Source organism: Sceloporus occidentalis, unplaced genomic scaffold, assembly GCF_023333645.1.
Source record: "Sceloporus occidentalis isolate IW3139 unplaced genomic scaffold, rSceOcc1.0.p SCAF_5, whole genome shotgun sequence".
Lineage (NCBI taxonomy): Eukaryota > Metazoa > Chordata > Lepidosauria > Squamata > Phrynosomatidae > Sceloporus > Sceloporus occidentalis.
The window spans coordinates 183666166-183687201 of NW_028316985.1; the positions used below are offsets into that span (position 1 = coordinate 183666166).

Here is a 21036-nt window from a genome sequence, read left to right on the forward strand (position 1 = left end):
GGCTGATAAGGCAGCTAGTTCTCCAACAAACAAACCCCCTCCCAGCACAGCAAAGTCAGTGTAAGCTACACAGTCCTGGAGATTCACAGTAGTTCTACCAAAAGGGATTACCAAGAGAATTGTCAGACGGTCCGAGGTTCAGAATAACAGATAGGCAGGTCGATAAAGCAGTCCAAGGTCAAGGTTTCCAGGTAGTCAAGACAAGAAGCCAAGGAGCCAGAGACAGAGTCTTTCCTCTAAAAGAGTCAGATATCCACTGGCAAAGAACCACACATGCTCCAGGTGCTTAAGAAGGCAAGGAGCCGGGCTTCAGCTGTGTCTGATTACGAAGACGCTTCTGATAAAGCCTCCGAGATCTTCGAAGGCCCTCTCTTTCTGCTCGACGCTCATTGAAGGTAGGCACACTGCCCAGATCCTCCTCCATGTCCACAGCCTCGGCACCAAGCAAACTTGACTGCTGAATCTCTGGAGGGGCCATAGACTCTGCTCCAGCAGAACTAGGGCCAGCCTCTGGCTCCTCCATTACAGGTTCAAGCCCCAGGGGCTCTGGCTCCTCCATTACAGGTTCAGGTCCCAGGGGCTCTAGCTCATCCTCTGAGTCCTCCAAGCCGTCCTCCAGGCTGGGCATGACAGTATGTGCTTCAGGTTTCCCAGTGACTTAAGGTGACCCTATAATTTTCCGAGGGTTTTCTTAGGCAGGGGACACTCAGAGGTGGTTTTGCCAGTTCCTTCCTCGGAGATATAGCCTAAAGCACCTGCTATTCATTCAGTTTGTCTCAAAGGTGCTACTGATTCTAGAGGGCTATATCTTTGAATTCTACTGCTATTCATTGCTGGTGTCTAATCCAAGTATTTACCAGGGCTGACCCTACTTAGCTTCCAAGATCAGATGGAATCTTGTGCCTTTATGGCATTTAAACTGGAATAAAACCTAAAACAGATTTACTGTGTCACTGACATAGAAGCCTCTGGCCATTCTTGGTGGCAACCCAGACTTTCTTGATAAACAGATTATGACAGGCTGCATAACAAAGTCCTTTTGTCCCTATTCAAGTGTGCCCCTTTTGCATTTCAATTGCCCCTGACCTCACTCATTGCCACCTCCTGCCCACTCACCCAAATATGTGGATAGTAATGGATCAAGAGAGGCCACAGAGTTTACTGCAAAAGGCTAATAAGTTACCCCATAAAAGAAAATAAATAGATTGACTGATTCCCATTTGTCCTAGTACCCATAGCTATGGTTACCTGCCTCTTTTCTGGCAGGGACTCTGTGCCTTTAAGACCTCTGCAACAAGGAAAAATGCAGCTAATGGCCAAGAGTTCACCCACTTAATTACTACCTGCTGTACAACTTTTTAAATGCACAGGAAAATGCCAGAAAACAAACTTGGTGACCGTTCTTGCAAGGTGAAAACAATCGCCTGTTTGATCACATCATACTCAAAATATGGATCATGATAGAAGTTAAAACTGGGGCAAAATCTAAGCGCAGAAGTTATAAAAGATGGTGCAAAGGAATAAGATAGGGTAACTAACCTCTCTGAACATATGCCAAGTGCAACCCACTTTCCCCTGAATAACTGCATTCTCCTTGTGTCCCTAATGGACTTTCTATTTATTTCCTAGAGTTTACAACTCTTTGTGTCCTGAGCACATGCTCAAGGAGGAGGAATGGCTTCTGCCTGGATATCCCCCCATACCATCTTAATTCTGAACAATTATAACAACACCTTTTACAAAAGGTAGGCCTCCGACTCTCAGCGTCGAAACTTGCTATTTCTTTTTTTTGTTTGATTTTAACACCTTTTGCCTGACCAAGAAGCCATCGGAGCTTCAAAAGCTTGCAACATCCATCTTGTGCATTTTGGTTGGCCAATAAAATTATCAATGTCTTGTGGATTTTGGTTATTAATGCACCTTGCATTCTCCCGAACGGCAACTCTGGAAGCAGCCAGCAGCTTGCAATACGATTTTTAGGACTAAAGCTGCACTTGGTAAGGAAAGGTGAACCCTACTATTCTGTTCTCCAGTTCTGACCTTCTCCTGGTTCCATCGCCACATATATACACCCAAAATGGAGCTGCTTTGGTCTAATAGTCACAGATAATTCTATACATTTTAATATTCTTCTAAGAGCAATTTTAATTCTAAAATTCTGTGGCTCTACATTGTAAGAAACTGAGTGGCTGGGCTGGACTGGTGACCTTCAGGTTTGCATCTCTTAAAGTCTGTGTTTTTATACAGTGACCCAAATATGTCCACTGGTGTGGGTTCCAGGTAAGGTGTTCCTTATTATAAGGCAATGGTTCCCAAACTTTGGTCCTCTAGATGTTTTGGACTTCAGCTCATAGAAGTCTTGACTTTTGGCCAAGTTGACTGGGGCTTCTGGGACCTAATGTCCCAAACATCTGGAGGATTAAAGTTAGGGAATCACTGTGTAAGGGATCTCCCTTACTTGAGCACCAGAAAGCTAGTCCTTTATTGAAGTGACAGGTATCTTATCGGAAGCAATGTCCCCTATTTGAAGGTTGGACCACTTGAGACAGCACAAGAGGCAAGAAAATCCCTTATTTTGGGATGTGGGCCCTTCATACAGACAGACAAGTATGCATCATGTAATTTATGAATCTGAACAATATATTACAGGTTGAATCTTCCATATCCGAAATGCTTGGGTCCAGAAGTGTTTTGCATTTTGGAGTTTTTAAAATTTTGGAATATTTGCAAATACATAATGAGACATCTTTGAGATGCAAGCCAAGCCTAATCATGAAATTCATTTATGTTTTGTACACACCTTACACACACAGCCTGAAGGTCATTTTATACACAATACTTTTAATGATTTTGTACATGAAACCAAATTTGTGTACACTGAAACACCAGAAAGCAAATGTGTCACGATCTCAGCCACTCATGTTGACAATTTTAGAGTATTTCAGATTTCAGAATTCAAGATAAGGGAGACTTAATGTGTAATTTTAAAGAGGTACGTGGTTAAGTTAACTAAAAAGAATAGAGGTACTTTCATTTGATATTTTAAGTAGATGACAACTGTCCCTTATATTTTGAAAACTTGGAAATACTATTTCCAGATAGTGCTGAACTTGTCCAAGATCACTAAGTGGGTTTCCATGGCATAATAATAATAATAATAATAATAATGATGATGTTGATGATGATAAACCCAGGGAAGCAAGGATTAATTAATTATTAATAATAAACAACTCAGAAGTGCAAGGCTTAATCATAATGATGATGAACTCAGAGATGCAGGGCTTAATAACAGTAGTAGTAATAATAATATTCTTAGGTGCACGCCTTGATAATAATAACGATGATGAACTCAGAGATGCAAGGCTTGATAAATAATAAGAAAAATAAACTCAGAGGTGCAAGGCTTGATAATCACAATAATAATAACAACTCAGAGATGCAAGGCTTAATAATGAGCTTAGAGATATGACGCTTGACAATGATCATGATCATAATGAACTCAGAGGGGCAAGGATTAACAATAACCATAATAATAATAATAATAATAATAATAATAATAATAAATACACCCTTCTTTCCCCCCCCCTCAAAATTGGGACTCAAAGTGGCTTACAATTTGAAAAAGGAGCAGCACAGCTAAAATAAACCACTGACTACAGCAACGCATCACAACTCCAGTGGAGAAAAACAGACAACAGGTGGAAAAATCTTTCCATTTGAACCTTGAAGACAACAAAAAGAAGGCAACTGGTGATCTCTTCCCCTTTTTACCTGCAGAAAAACCTTTCCTTCTCACCTTAACCAGAAGCCATCTCCTTCTGCAAGCAAGCTGCACCTATGTGTTTACTCTCACCTGTTCTGCTGGCTTGATGCAGCCTGGGAAACAGCTCTGCCCTCTCTGCCAAAGGAAGAGTTTCATGTTACCCAGCAAAAAAACCCCAAGAATCCAGACAGAACAAGAGGGAGGACAGAAAGCAGAGCGGTTTTGAAGCAGCAGCAGGAGATCCCTGGGATGGTTTACCTCTACTCTCAAGGAGACCTCATTCCCATGCAGTGGGCTGTTGGTTGCTTCCTCGCCTGCAAAGACTGTGTGAGAAAAACGAGAAAAAGGCTACCTGGAGTAAACACTGGCCTCACCTGTTGCAGAGCTGGGATCCCCTCTGGATTGGCTGGGACCAGGAAGCGCTTTTGCTGCCAAGGAACCATTAACTCTTCCCTGGAGGGACAGCAAAATTCATACTGTTCAAACTGATCTCTGCATTTGGTTTGATGCTTGATATTTTTGTCCCCATCCTTTTTTCAAGTTTTCTCCCTCCGCAAGTTTTCTTTTTAAATTTCAACCATAAGAGAAAATTCTTGGTTTGCAAAACAAACAAACAGATAATGCCTGCCTCACAGAACATGCAGGGGCACAAACAGAAATAATTTATCCCTATCTAGAGACCGGGTTGTTTTTCTAAAATAATTCCAGGATCATAGAATCGTAGAGTTGGAAGGACCCAAGCGTCATCCGTTCCAACCCTCTTCTGCCATGCAGGAACTCACAATCAAAGTCCCATTGAAAGATGGCCATCCAGCCTCTGTTTAAAAACCTCCAAAGAAGGTGACACCACTGCTCTGCAAGCAGTATTTCCCACTATCAAACAGCTCTTACTGTATGGAAGTACTTCGTAACGTTTAGGTGGAATCTAAACACATCATAGGATGTATAATGTACATCCTTGAGTCCCTATATTGGGAGAAAGGCAGGATACAAGAAAATAAAATGTTAATAAAAATAATAATATATCATAGCAAAACAGAAAACCAGGTATAAATCACACATTTAGTTTCCTTGGCTGCACCTACACTGCAGAATTAATGCAGTTTGACACTGCTCTAACTGCCATGGCCCACTGATACGGAATTCAGGGCTTTGTAGTTTTTCAAGACATTTAGCCTTCTCTGGCAAAGAGCTCTGGTGCGTCACGAAGCTACAAATCCCAGGATTCCATAGCGCTGAGCCATGGCTGGTGAAGTGGTGTCAAACTGCATTAATTCTGCAGTGTAGATGCCCTGCCCACCTTCATTTTTTAAAAGTATAGTAATGATACTACTATATGATGCCAGTGTGGTGTAGTGACTAACATCATCACTTTTTTCTTTCTTTCTCCAGTGTGATATTAACACCTTTTGCCTGATGAAGAAGCCAGTGGAGTTTCGAAAGCTTGTGACATGTATTTTGTGCATTTTGGTTGGCCCAATAAAGGTATATGGCCAACACAGCAACCCTTGGATATATGACACTTTTAGTACAATAACATCCAAAACAATGATATCTTTATGAGGCCAAAACAGCACCTTAGAAAGCAAAATGGCATTGCTAAAAGTTTAAAGGTGGAAGTTGCAAATATTGCTGGTGGGCAATTGCTCTCCCCTGCAAACTGATTTCTTTCCTTTCAAAGAGGGAGATGGCTTTTGTGTTTAAAGCATCTCCCAGCAATGCTTTGTCCTTTTGAGCTTCTCCATTAACATGCCCATTCTTCCATTACCAATTGTTCCAGGAGCCTTTCTGGAGGGCAACCAAATGGGCAATGGTAAACAGAGCTCTTATCCTCTCTGTCTTTTGCATTGAAATGGCCATTTCATCAGGAACAGTCTGCATTAAAAAGAAAAGCACTACCCCCCCCCCCCATTCCCTTCCTTTTGTGTTCAGGCACTTGGGCAAAGGATAGAAACCAGTCCCCTATTTGCTGCTTTTGTTTTGAGTCACAGGACTGGATTCCAATCTAAGACTAGACTCAGGGTCAAATCAGCAATGAATCTCCCTGGGATTACTTTGTTCCAGGTAGCCAGTGTGGCATAGTGGTTTGAGTGTTGGCCTAGGACTCTGGAGACCAGGGTTCGATTCCTGTTTGGCCATCAAAGCCACTGGGTGACTTTCGGCAAGTCGCACTCTCTCAGCCTCTGGGGTTGGCAACGGCGAACCTCCTCAGGACAAATCGTACCAAGAAAACCCCATGATAAGTCGGAAATGACTTGAAGGCACACAACACACACAGAGTCATTCCTAGCCTGATCTACGTCACGGGGTTGTTGAGAGAATAAAAAACAGTTATTGATCATTGCTATCAAGTTGCTATCACTTTCCATCACTCCTGCTACTGCTGCTGCTAAATGGTGGACAACACCCCAAGCCAGCCTCTGCCTTCTCCTGGCTGCTGTTCTCATAGAATCATAGAGTTGGAAGAGGCCCTAAGGGCCATCAAGTCCAACTCTCTGCCATTCAGGAAATCTCAATCAAAGCAGATGGCCAGGTGAGCCCACCTCCTGGTCGCCCACTAGCCAGCAAGTCTGTGCCCTGCCCTCAATTCTTCTGCACTCTGCAGCACCTTTGAGACTAACTGAAAGGAGGAGGTTGGAAGCATAAGCTTTTGTAGACTTAAGTCTACTTCTTCACAGTAGGCTCAAGTCTACGAAAGTTTGTGCTGCCAACGTCTTTCTTTCAGTTAGTCTCAAAGGTGCTACAAGATCTCCCTCTATACTGATTCTACAGACTAAGATAGCTGTATCTTTGAATTCTTCTGCACTCTCCCAGCCTGCCTGACCCTGGTCCCCACTCCTGGCACCTGGCCCAGAATGGGATTGGGGTGGGTACCTGGCAGAGGAGAGAGAGGGACTGGCCTCCATTCCCCATGCCCCTCTTGTGGATTCCCTACAACTCACCCTAGCTGTTCTCCTGGATTCCTACTCTCCACTGTGCGAGCACCTCCATGTTCGCCCTGGCCACAGGAGAGAAAGGCAGAGAGGGAGGGCAGGTAGGTGGGCTAACAGGCAGAAGACCCCAGGTCAGGGGCTGGAGCAAAACATCATGGGGACCACAGTACTGTCAGTGCCCCATCTCACCTCCCCGGCCATAACTCTTGGGGGCATAGAGGTATATGTTGTAAGAGGCCATGGGAACATCTGGGGGACCCAATTGGGACTTTAAGAGGACCATATTTAGTCCTGGGGCCTGAAATTCCCCACCCCAGGGTAGCCTGGGTTTTATGTAATGACCAGGGTTTGATTTCCCACTCAGCCATGAAATCCACTGGGTAATCTTGGGCATGTCGCATACTCTTAGCCTCGGGGAAGGCAATGGGAAACCTCCTCCATAGAAATCTTGCCAACCCCATGATTATGACGTGTTAGGATCACTGTAAGTCAGAAATGACTTGAAGTCACCCAAAAACAACAAACCAGAACAGATATGACTGACGACTCTATTGCTTTGGAATGGTAAACTCAGGCTGGGTTTTATGAGGGAAGATCCAGTTTTTACAGGAGCCAAGATGCTGAATCTGTTTTGAGAACAGGTTTCAGCACTTTGGATAGCTCCACTATAACTAGGAGTGGCTCCCATAAAATCCAATTGCCTCAAAGTAATGGAGCCAATGGCTTCCTCTGCAGCGGAAGAAATATCGTTGCACCAGTTCTAGCCCTGATTAAACTTGTGTGTTAGTGCTATTGATTAACTGTGCAATGGAATAAATAAATGTGCTCACCTCAAAGGCCAGGTGTCACCTATCCTATATTTGCACACATTCAGAATGGGAGACACCTGGCTTGAAAGCAGTACATATGAAAAGGATCTAGGGGTCTTAGCAGGCCATTAGCTAAACATGAATCAAGAATGTGATGCAATGTCTAAAAAAGTCAACACAATTCTAGGCTACATCAACAGAAGTATAGTATAGTGCCACTCTATTCTGCTTTGGTTAGACCTCAATTGGGATATTATTTCAAATATTATTAATATTTGCCTGTGAGCCACCTTGGGTCCCTCTGGGGAGAAAGGTGGCATATAAATGAAAGAAATAAAATCAACCCACCAATCAATCAATCAATCAATCAATACTATGTCCAGTTCTGGACACTACAGTTCAAGAGAGATATTTACTGGTGGGAATGTGCCAAGAGTAGGGCAACCAAAATGACCAAAAGTCTAGAAACCAAGCCCTATGAGGAATGACTGAGGGATCTGGATATGTTTAGCTTGAAGAGGACTAAGGAGTGACATGATAGCCATCTTTAAATATCTCAAAGGATGTCATGCAAAAGACTGAGCTTCTCTTCTGCTACTCCAGAAACTAGAATGAGAACCAATGGATTCAAATCAACAAAAAGAGATTTCCACTTAGACATTGGGAAAGATGTCTTGACTGTGAGAGCTGTTTAACAATGAATGGAGGGTGATGAACTTTTGGAGTTCTTTAAACAGAGGTTGGATGAGCATCTTTCAGGAGTACTGCAGTTGTGCATCCCTGCATGACATAGATGGCCCTTGTGGACCCTTCCAACTTTTAAGATTCTACGCTGAGTGGGACCAGGGGAGCGGGAGAAGAAGAATGAAGAGATAACTTAAAAGATTTCTAAATCAGGTGTGTGTGTGAATATATCCCACTTAGCAGAGCTGCTTCCTGCTCTCTCAATGCCAGGCACTTGGCTGGTTGTGCTGCCTTGGTGCCCTCTGCGCATGAATAAGTCATTGCAGAATCTGCTTTGCAGAGCACAACCTTGCTGGGGAAATCCCTTTCCCCTCTTCTTTGACATTCCTAGCTTGTAGTCACAAACTTTTGAACTCTCTGAGTCCCTCTGCTTTCTATTCTGCTCCTTTCGTACACACCGTAGGATAACTAGGTCGGGGTATGGAGCAGCCAACCCCTTGCCTTTCATCTCCCCCCCCTCCCCACTCTTCTATGCTTGCAGAAGGACCCAAAGAAATCCAAGAAGCTACATTATACAATGGACCCTTGGTATCCACTGGGGTTTGGTTCCACACACACCCCATGGATACCAAACTCAGTGGATGCTCAAATCCCATTAAATACAATGGTGTAGTAAAATGGTGTTCCTTATATAAAATAGCAAAATTAAGGTTTGCTTTTGGGAATTTATATATTGTTTTGAATATTCTATGGATAAAATATTAATGAATATGGAGGGCCGACTGTTCCAGATTGGATGCCTTTCCTGTCTTGGCTATAATGCCTATTCTGACTGGCAGTACCTCTCCAGGGAGTCTACAGGCAGGACTTTCTCCTTACCTGATATTTTCAACTGTGTATGAAAAGGATATTATACTTTGGATCTTCTCCATGCAAATTTCACTAACCAGGATGCTAGTGTCCTTCTACACCACATAATTATAGTGCTATGATTCCACTTTAACTGTCATGGTTCTATCCTATGGAATCCATGGGTTTGTAGTTTGATCAGAGGCCCCAGATGAGGTCTCTGGCTGAGATATCTAAATACCCATCCCTAAGCTGGAAATCCCAGAATTCCATGAGATGGAATCATGAGTGTTAATGAGGAATCATGGCATGATAATTGCATAATGTGAAAAATTCCCCTGCTGATGTACTTGTTGTTCTTTTGTGCCATCAGATCAGGTTCCATTCATGGAAACTCTATGAATGAGAGACCTCCAAACTATTAAGAGCACTGTTCAAGTCTTGCAAACTCATGGCAATGTTTTCCTTATTTATTATTTTATTTTATTTCATTTCTATGCCACCTTTCTCTCAGAAAGCGACCCAAGGCGGCTCACAAATAAATTGATTTAACACACTTGTAATGCAGCATTACTTTTATCCTACTGCCTTCCACTTTACCAAACAATGTTTCATCCTTTCAGTCTTATGAGCCAGGAAGGTGTAGTGATTTGAATGTTGGATCCAGACTCTGGGAAAGCAGATTTTGAATCCTCACTCAACTATGGAAACTCATGGGGTGCCTCTCTCAGCCTGAGAGGAAGGTCATATTTGAAAGGATGTCATATTGAGGATGGAGCAAGCTTGTTTTCGGCTTCTCCAGGGATTAGGACATGGCGCAATGGATTCAAACTACAGGAAAAGAGATTCCAGCTCAACATTAGAAAGAACTTCTTGACAGTAAGAGCTGTTCAACAATGGAAGACAACTGCCTGGCAGAATGGGGTTGAACTGGATGGTCCTTGGGGCCTCTTCCAACTCTATGATACTGTGACTTAACTTCTCTGAATACATTTTCTCAAGGCTGCCATACTTTGGACATACCATGATGTGGACATACCATGATGTGATTCCCCGGAAAAGATTATAATGATCACTAAACAAGAAGGCAGTAGCAAAAGAGGGAGACCACATTGTAGGTGGACAGTCTCAGTCAAGGAAGCCATAACCTTGTGTTTGCAAGCCCTGAGTAGAGTGGTTGATGACTGGGTGTCTTGGAAGGCTTCCATTCATAGGGTCACCATAAATCAATGTCCACATGATGGCTCTGAACAACAAACTGCACCTGCACATTTCACATTGCAATAGGAAAACGGGTTATTAGTCATGTGCATTGAACAATGACCCAAATACATCACACTAGCTTGTTATTCAGTCTAGGGGTTGCATAATGGATATTTACGGTATGCTGAAGCGATGTAGGGTCTCAGCCAGTGAGTTACATCACAACCTCATTAGTGAATTAGAATGCCAAATACAAATTCTTATTTGCATGTGGAATTTGCAATTTGCACCAATGAACAATGCAAATCTATGTGCAATGGTACATATATGCAGCTTTGCCTTGGCAACCTTGAGCTGGCTTTGACTTTCCATATTAGACAAAAATGCCCAACCGCTTTTGTAAGGGAACATTACACTTAGGGAAGAGGCCAACTAGATTCCAGAAATGGACTTCATCACCAAGGCCACAGTTTCCACATCCAATTTTTTCCTCGCCAAACTAAGCAAACACATTCACATTCAGCACAGACGTTAATAGAGAATGCAACACCCAAATACGAGTGTGCACTTTTAAAATATAGATCGCGAGGCTGTGAATAATTTAAGATGGCAGACTGCGTGTCAAAATGCAGATGTTTGCAGAGGGAGACAGGTGTGAACAAAAATAACTCCTTCCAAAACAGTCTCTCTTTTTCTCTCCCTGCTTCTCCTGCTCACACAGAGCCAATTCTGAACAGCAACAGCCCAGAAAGTAGATGCAGAATTACACATTCAAAGAACTGAAAGGTATGCAAATGCTTCGTATGATTCATGGCAAGCATGTAGATTTGTAGCTTTCAGCCTTTCCGCTAGACCTACCTTTTAGCATAAGCTAAAACAAGGGAACCCACTTACGAATCTTGTCCTTCTTTTGTGTTAAAGAAAATGGCGGCTGCATCACAGGTACAACCCACCTGGAGGGCAGGGTGTGACCTACTTATGATCCATCACCATGAACTGTCATCTGAACGCCAGTTTGCAAAGATTGCGTTCTCCTGTGCCTGCTTCTCTTTCCTGTTTTTATGCAGCACAGAAGAGTCAGGATGGGAATGGGGCAGAGAAATCAGGCAGGGTATGGAGGAGACACAGGATTTTATTAAAGAGCATACAATTGCTAACTTTTGCTGACATTATTTGAAAGACTTCCAATCCATTTTACCTAGCCTGTGTCAAAATGGGCTGCAAAAAAAAGAACATACAGGTTGAATCTGTCTTGTCTGAAATGCTTCCGACCAAAAGTGTTTGGGACTTTTTCAGATTTTGGAATATTTGCATAAACGCTCGCCCCTCCATTTTCACAGACTTGAGGTTTGTGTCCCTTGCCTGTTCACGGGTGGCAAACAAAGGGGGACAAAATGGGTGGCATGCTCATGGTGTGCACCCGTAAGTGCCCGCTGCCATTCAAGCCAATGGGGCTTGAAAATAGGCAAATTTCCATTTTTGCCGTGTGTGTGTCTGGAATGGATCCCTTGCGAAAATGGAGGGGCGACTGTACATAGTCAGATGTCATGGAGATGGCACCCAAGTCTAAACGTCAAATTCATTTATGTTTCGTATACACCTTATACACATAGCCTGAAGGTAATTTTATATACACTATTTTAAATAACTTTGTTCATGAAGCAAAGTTTGTGTGCACTGAGCCATCAGAAAACAGATGTCACCATCTCAGGCAACCATGGGCACAATGTTATCATCTTTTCCAGGGAGTAATGTCATCTCACGATTTGTTGACTGTTATTGTTATAAGCCTTCAAGTCTGTATCCAACTAATGGCATCCCTAAGATGAACCTATCATGGGGTTTTCCTGGCACAATATGTTCAGAAGAGGTCTGCCATGGCCTCCGACTGAGGCTGAGAGTGTGTGACTTTTTTCCCAAGGTAACTCAGTGGGTTTCATGGCTGAACCGAGAATTGAACACTGGTCTCCAGAATCATAGTCCGATGTTCAGACCACTACACCCATGTAGGCTTTTCATCTCATGAAAGGCGCTTGGATCAGGATGTGTGAATGCAATGTTCTGTAAACATGAGTTATCATAGAAAAATGCTGGCCCGAGAACTGGCACTAGACCCAGCTCTCTGCCAAGAAGATACTCAAGAGAAACTCCGGTTTGGCTGCTGCACAATGTACGAAGCTGTCCTCTGTTTGCAGGTTCCTTGCCTTCCCCTCTCACCACCCCCTCCTTGCCAGCATGAAATGTCCAAACATGTTTGGCAAAGCAGCTGGTACCATCCACCCCACTGTTTTGGCAATAAATCTGTCAGACAAATTGCTAACAATACATCTATTTTCTCTCTCCCCTTCCCTCCCTCCCTCCCTGATTAAATTCCAGAACTCTTCCATTTGGTCAATTCATCTGAGGTTATCTCAACAGCCGTCCCATCTCCCTTCCTCCCTCTTTGCAACACACAGATCTTCCTGCCCTTTCCTTATATGTGGCAAATTGTTCCTTGGCACCCAAGGTTTCTCCCCAGTCCAGAAAGTCCTCCTTTTCCAAGACACATCCTATATTCCAACCTTCTGTATTGGGGGGGGGGGGATTCCAAAAGGTCCCCCATTTGGAGCATAAGTAAGAAGCCCATCGAGTAACACCACGTTTGATTTCCCCTTTCAAGAAATGTGTCCTTGCTGCAAATAGGGAAGATAGGATGAATCCTTCTAAAGTTCTTTCTGCCAGGAGAAGCAGCAGACAAGACTAGCACCCAGAGCTCAGGAAGCTTTTGCTTCTCAGAGGGGGAAAGGACTGCAATGGGCTGCTTGAGGACACAATGCAAATATTGAAAGGGTCCCCCCCCCCCCCTAATTTCAGCACAATGGACAAATGAAAGCAATAATTTAAATGCAGATTAAATCAAGGGTTTGTTGCTAGTAAAGTACAATTTTGTCTCTCTCCAGGTTCTATAAGTATATTGCAAACCAGTGAGGCATTTTAACAAAGAAAAATCCAGTTGACATAATAAAATACAGGATATGCAATATAGCTGTAAAAACCATATGAAATGAATGCATTTTTATAGTTATATTAGGCCTGAAACAGCTGGGCAAAGAGTGCCATCATGGGGCTGATTTTAGGGCTCAGGAATGCAGAGCGTCCACACACTCCCGAGCCCTACTGCGCATCCCCAGTGCCATCATGGCTCGCCCCCATCCACACAGGGACCGCCATGATGACGTATGGACAGCACAGCCTCCAAACGATGCTGCGACACACGTACATTATTGGTGCACACAAGGGTGCTAATGGCATCCTGGTCGCATTGCAGAAAGAACCCGTGGGAAGTGGGTTCTTTTTATGCCTTCTGGAGGCCGTGCCATTTGGTAGGTGCGGCCTCCATGTGGAGCAAAAATGGGTGGCTGCAGACTGCCCTTTCAGGGCAGTCTGTACAGCCCTTATGGCCTATGTGTTCTTAGTTGTTTGTATGTTGTTTTTTTGAATGTCCTACACATTTCATGAATAAATGCCTACATTTTGTGGTGCCTTGTTCTCTTTTGCATCACTTCAGAAGGCTCTGGATTTTCTGGGAAGATCCAGAGCAAAAGGTGAATTTTAAACATCAATTTTAAGGGAGGTATAACACAGATTTTGTATTGAACTGGATGTATGTCATCAGGGCAGTTTGGACCAGAATCAGGGACTAGGCCCTGCATTCTCTGGACTGATCATTGAGAGGATGGGAGGAGGACATATTATTTGGCCCATGTGGACACAGCCTGTGTTTTGAAATCTTTTGGTAAGGTCTTTCTCTGTGACCTACCAAACTCCTAGGTACATGTGGTGGGAACATGGGAGACAGGGCCTTCTCAGTGGCTGCCCCAGACTCTGCAATTCCCTTCCAAGAGAGGTTAGACTGGCACCGTCCTTGCTCTCCTTGCACAGGCAGGCAAGACTTTTTCATTTCAGCCGACTTTTGTCCTTTGTTCAAAGGGAAAGGGTCTTTTGCAGTGTGCTGCAGTGTTTACATTAGCGAGCCAATATGGGGCAGTGTTTCAGTGCTGGACTAGGGATCCAGGAGATGAAGGTTCAAATCCGCATTCAGCCAAGGAAATCCCCTGGAGGGCCTTGGCCAAAATTGATTCTCTTAGCCTTGTTCTTGTTGTGTGCCTTCAAGTCATTTCTGACTTCTGGAGACTCTATGGAGATATCTACAATATCAAAACAAGCTTGTAAAATGTGGGCTAGACACAAGGCAACTGTTACATAGATTTGTAACTGGTTGACCGGCCGAACCCAAAGGGTGCTCAACAATGGCTCCTTTTCATCCTGGAGAGAAGTGACCAGTGGGGTCCCACAGGGCTCTGTCCTGGGCCCAGTGCTATTAAACATCTTTATCAATGACTTGGATGAAAGAACTGGGGGGCACACTTATCAAATTTGCAGATGACACCAAATTAGGGGGAATAGCTAATACCCCAGAGGACAGGATCAAAATTCAAAATGACCTGAATAGACTAGAAAGCTGGGCCAAAGTTAACAAAATGAAATTCAACACGGAGAAATGTAAGGTACTGCACTTGGGGCGGAAAAATGAAATGCACAGATATAGGATTATGGGGGACACCTGGCTGAACGAGAGACTTATATGTATGAAAGGGATCTAGGAGTCCAAGTAGACCACAAGTTGAACATGAGTGAACAGTGCGATGCGGCAGTTAAAAAGGCCAATGCGATTTTAGGCTGCATCAATAGAAGTATAGTGTCTAGATCAAGGGAAGTAATAGTGCCACTGTATTCTGCTCTGGTCAGGCCCCACCTGGAATATTGTGTCCAGTTCTGGGCACCACAATTTAAAAAGGATGTTGAGAAACTGGAGCGTGTCCAGAGGAGGGCAACTAAAATGGTGAAGGGTCTGGAAGCCATGCCCTATGAGAAACGCCTTAGGGAGGTGGGGATGGTCAGCCTGGAGAAGAGAAGGTTAAGAGGTGATATGATAGCCCTGTTCAAATATTTGAAGGGATGTCATATTGAGGAGGGAGCAAGCTGGTTTTCTGCTGCTCCAGAGACTAGGACCTGGAGCAATGGATGCAAGCTCTAGGAAAAGAGATTCCACCTCAACATTTGGAGGAACTTCCTGAGAGCAAGGGCTGTTTGACAGTGGCAGACACTCCCTCGGAGTGTAGTGGAATCTCCCTTCTTGGATGTCTTTAAACAGAGGCTGGATGACCATCTGTCAGGGATGCTTTGATTTGGATTTCCTGCATGGCAGACTGGGATTGGACTGGATGGCCCTTGCGGTCTCTTCCAACTCAGATCCCAACCTCATTATTTAAAATGTCACCAGAATGGAAAAAAAAAAAATCACAATGACAAAGCAGGTGAAGCAGGACTCGAAAACAGAACCTGTCCATCTCAGCAGCCAGTTAGAGAACACATCTGGAACAACACAACTCTCTCAACAATTCAACACCTGCCAACAGAGGGGGAAAAACCAGGAATGTCATGTTTTTTTTAAAGCATTCTCTTTGAAACGTACAACACAGTCCTCATTATTTCCAAATCCTTCTGTTGGGGCAAAAACAGTAGGGTTTTCTTTTAAAAAACAGTATTTCAAAAATAACCAATTCTGCGCTAAAGGGATTCACTACATTAAAAAAATATACTATACTGAAGACAGAAGAAGACTTGGGAGCTGCTAAAATGGGAACAAGTGTTAACAAAAAGGAGGGACGTTGAAGACAATGTTCTGGCATTCAGAATTATTAGAGAGAGAAAAATGGATTTCCCCAGCACTGAAGCCCTATCCATTATCGTTTTAAAGCTCTGCTCCGATGCCACATGAAGCTACAGTCCCCAGAATTCCATAGCATTGATCCAAGGCTGTTAAAATAGCGTCAAACTGGATTGTTTCTGCAGTGTGGATGCAACCTACAACTCTCAGCAGCCTGAAAAAAGCCTGGGCAACGGCATTCCTGCCAAGTCCCAATCTGGAAAGTCCAAATTAATCCTCTGTTATCCCACCTTTTCATCTGCTTTTAAAAGGTCCCAGTTTCTCTCTCCTTCTCCCACCTTCCTCCCTTTTCCCTTGCTTTACTTCAAAGTGCAAAAGCAGTGTGAACTTCATGAAGTCAGCAAGGGGGAGAGAAGAGGAAAGGGTGAGTTCTTGCCCTTCCCAGGAGGGTCAGCCAAAAGCAAACTGCTGCAGCCTCTCCTAGCGTATGTGTTTGTCCCTATTAATATCTTTTGCCATTTTCACCATCCTCCAATGTTGCTTGGCCAGATGTGTCCCAGTTTTCATCTGAAATGTTGAACGGCATGCGATGAATGGAGAGATGATAGGAAACGTAGTCAAGAAGACAAAGTTTGCCTTAAGCACTTCCCCTCCATAGCAATAACAATAGCAACTACATTTCTATATTGCTTATCGGTGCACTTAAGCACTTTATAAGCAGTTTATAACAGCCAACATTTTCAATTTTATCTTGCAGGAATCAATTTCCAGGCTATTCAACCTCCTTGGGTGCATCTACACTATAGTAATAGTACAGTTTGGCTCCATCCTACAGGATCCTGGAGTTTGTAGTTTGCATGCTCTGGCCGAGAAGACCATGCACAACTACACATCCCCGGATTCCATAGGATGGAGCTACAACATTTAAAGTGGTGTCAAACTGCATTATTTCAAATGTACTCATTGTTACCCTTTGCTGGACACACTCCAGTTTTTCATTACACACCACACAACTATAGTGCTATGATTCCACTTCAACCGCCATGGCTACATCTTGTAGAATTTTGGAATTTATAGTTTGGTTCCATCAGACAGGACCATGGCAGTTAAAGCAAAACCACAATGTTGTGACTGTGTAGGGCCCCTGGACACAGCATTCCAGATACGGCAAGAGTGGTGCATTGGTTTGAACATCAGTCTGTGATTCTGGAGACTGGGGTTGGATTCCCCACTTGAGCATAAAAGCCCCACTGGGAGACTTGGGCAAGTCACACTGTCTCAGCCTCCGAGGATGGTAATGCCAAACCCCCTCTGAAGAAACCTGCCAAGAAAAACCTATGATAGCTTCGCCATAAGGTCAAAAATGTCTTGGAGGCACACACAGCAACCACAAACAGCAACAGAATGGGGTGGTGGAACTCTTACTCTGGTGTTCATAAAATTCAAATTATTTGGCTTCTCTGTTCATAATTACCTTTTCACCTACACTCTATTGCTCCTTCCTGTCCTCTTCCCGGGGCTGCATCTGCACTCCAAAAATAATCCAGTTTGACACCACTTTCATCGCCGCAGGTTAATGCTATGGAATTCTGGAGTTTTGTGTGATATTTAGCTACCTCTGACAAAGCGTCACAAGAAACTACAGTTCTCAGAATCCCGTAGAACAGAGCCATGGCCGTTAAAGTGGAGTCAAACTGCATTACTTTTGCAGTGTGGATGCAGCCCAGAAGAGATGTTTCAATAAAACGTATAACCTGGCAGAGAGAAAAGGTAAGATGACAGATGAAATGTTAACCTTTGCCACTTTGAGCTGCTCTGCAAACACTGTTTTTCCCCACCGAAGCTGTCTGGGAGACGCAGCGCTCCTATTCCCCAAGCACTTTGCAAGACAGGCTTCTAACCTTCAGCTCGCTGCCATTTCAGAAGCGTGTAGGAGGTGAAACCAGAACCCTCTAAAATCTTGACAGCCTCCTCCATCGAGGGGTGAACTCCCCATGGAAGGCAGGTTCAAAATGTATGATGATGACGACAAGTCTGCCTTATCCTTTCGTTCTTATGAAACAAGGCCTGTGCAGTGTTACATGCCCTCCAGCATGCACTGCAGAAAAAATCCAGTTTGACACCACTTTAAGTCAATGCTATAGCATTCTGGGCAGTGTGGTTTGGTGAGACATTTCTCTGCTTGAGCGCTCTGGTGCCACCAAACAACAATTGCCAGAATTCCACAGCTTGGCAGTTAAAGTGGTACCAAACTGGATTATTTCTGCAGTGCTGATGCAGCCCTAGATGAAAACCAAGAGATGCATGGCTTAATCCCATCAGAGTGCGGTCAAAACAGTGTGAACCCGCTGCAAGAGGAAGGCAAAAGTTATCAGTGAGGAAGAACAGGCGGACTTACTATTTTAATTTATTTTTTACTTCAAGGATTTATATCCTGCCTTTATGGGAAAACCCTGGTATTTAGGTACAGTAGGCCCTTAGTATCTGCCGAGGCTTGGTTCCAGAACCCCCCATGGACACCACAATCTGTGGATGCCCAAGCCCCATTAAATACAATGGCTTAGTAAAATGGTGTCCTTTATATAAAATGGCAAAATCAAGGTTTGCTGACTGGAATTTATCTATTTTTGGAGTATTTTCAAGCTGTGGATGCTTGAAACTGTGGATAAAAAAAACCTGTGGATAAGAAGGACCGACTGTATGTGCTTCAAGTTGCCCAGTGACTTAAGGTGACCCCATACGTTTCCTAGGGTTTTCTTAGGCCATTTTCTAAGCACCTATTTTATCTTATTTCCTGGGCAGGTTTGAGAAATGTACCCCCCCCCCCCCCCCAAAATTCCCTTCTCAAACCTCTGTTTCTGATCCTTTATTAAAATCTTCTTTGGAAACATCTAAAAAATAAAATATAAAAAATAAAAATGCCTGGATAGAGAAAAGATTTTCCTTCCACCTTTTCATGCTTTGCTTTATTTCGGCCTGTTTCCAAATATAGACCAGTTTCTTTCACAGCCAGCGGAAGATGAAGGAATCCGAAGCAGCGAGAAGCCAGAAGAATCAGACAGCATGCCATGCCAAGGTCTTGCCTACCATGTTAGAGGAAGGTTAATATGCTTGGCAGGATCCCTGGTGGCATTCCTGGACCAAATACCAGAAATAGCATTCTGGATTCCACAACATGGGAGCTGTCCTTTCCAACATCAAGTCCGAAGCAGAGATGTGAAACCCTGGAAATAATGGACGGAGGGAGGGGGTTTTTCCCCTCCCCAGCATTTTTTCCATTTTTTTCTGTACATGTCACAATAGTAGCATCACAACACATCATAAAATCCCAAAACGAGACCACATCAAACGTTCCATATCTTTAACATCTATCTACATCAACAATAAAACCAATCTACAAACTGAGACAGTTACACAAAACACCTCCAAATGACATAAAATAAGTTTTTCTTTTTTTCTTCATTATAGAGTTGCCCCTTTGAACTTGCGGGGGATCCGTTCCAGACTCCCCACTGCGAGTTCGAAATCTCACACATTTTCAAGCCCCATAGGCTTGAATGGGGTGCATGCATGTGGGGCGCCCCATTGATGTTAATAGCGGTCACCCTTCTGTGGATTTTCAAGTTCGCATATTTCAAGTCCGCAGACTTGGAGGGGCGATTGTATATACATATAAGCCAAACAAATCTCTTAGAAGATCGTATACCATTTTATATTTCCTTTATATCTCTACCTTATCTAAATATTCTCTTATCTCTCCATTTCCTCCCTAAATATTTTAACCATCTTTTTTCCAAATAATAATGTGGAGTTCTTTACCTTCTTAATTCTCCAATTAAACTCAAATATTAATATATTTCTTCTCCAATATTTTACAATTAGATCCCAGTCGTCATTTATCATTATGAATTCTTCTTTAATTCTCCTTGAGAGCCTATCCAAATCTCTCATATCTATTAACTTTATTAATCAGTCCTCAATTGACAAAATTTCAATTTTTGTGCATACAGCAACCTGGCTGTGGTTATCTTATACAATATCATTTCCCACCCTTTTTCCTCATCACTCTCTCCAATGTAAGTGCCATATTGAGAAGATATCATTCTGGTTTCTTAAAGGATTTTCCCAACATTTCTGTTATAACTATATGAATCTCCCCCCCCCCCCCGCCCCCATCTTTCTCTTTGCATTTCCAACATTTGATCTCTGGGCGTTTCTATATCTTAACTAGTTTTGTCGATGTTGAATGCAATATGTACAACATTTTGTAATAGGTTTTTCTGTAGGTTTTTCAGGCTATGAGGCCATGTTCTAGAAGAGTTCATTCTTGACGTTTCGCCAGCAGCTGTGGCGTTCTCTGCATTATTTCTACATTGTAGATGCTCCCAGAGAGGCTCATCTGGAGCTGACATTATCATTTTTTCAGCACAATTTTTATTCTCCCTGATATTTTAAGAACAATTTGACTGGTCTGAGATCTATGCACTGCTTTATCTTTGCGGCAGGTTTTTCTTCGCTTTGATCATATTCTGCACTGGCCTCGTCCTATTTTTTGATATTCTGTTTTAATACCACTGCTTTCCTGTTGTTTCCTATTGCTGTTTTGCCTAATAGTGCAAGGAATAGACAAGAAATCAATCTGGACGTAATTTTCTTCCCCGATGGCTTGGTCGTGCTTCTTGATTCCTAGCAGATTTTGCTAGATTTCTGCTGCCATCGTGTGTTTTTTTAACCCTGTTTTGAGGCAACCGCGCATGTGTTTCATGCTGCCAAGTCATTAGACATCCAGTGAACAGAAAACATGACTCATAAAGCTTTATAAATAATACATATGAAAAAATTGTGTTTGATCTGTTAGACTTTATTCCAACTGGGCTTTTCTTTGTACCAAATCTATAATAATAGATAGAGATGTGTGTGTGTGTGTACTAATGTTCAAAGAGTAAAACCTAGAACCTGAACCTTGACATAATTATTAAGTGGGCCCTAAAGATACAGGTTGAGTTTCCCTAATCTGGAATTCCGAAATCCAAAATATTCCAAAATCCAAAACCGTTCACATGAATAGCTGAGATAATGACACCT

At 43.1% G+C, this 21036-nt stretch overlaps 1 protein-coding gene across 2 annotated transcripts in view; it reads right to left on the reverse strand.

Moving 5' to 3' along the window:
- Nucleotides 1-21036, reverse strand: part of LZTS3 (leucine zipper tumor suppressor family member 3) — an 85000-nt gene that overhangs the window by 37390 nt on the left and 26574 nt on the right. The window contains exon 1 of one of the 2 annotated variants that reach the window (XM_089526379.1): nt 4138-4160. The exons of the other annotated variant lie outside the window; for it this stretch is intronic. The gene's annotated coding sequence lies outside the window, so the exon portion shown is untranslated. Of the gene's footprint in view, nt 1-4137; nt 4161-21036 lie in introns of those variants that run through there. 2 annotated transcript variants of the gene reach the window in all.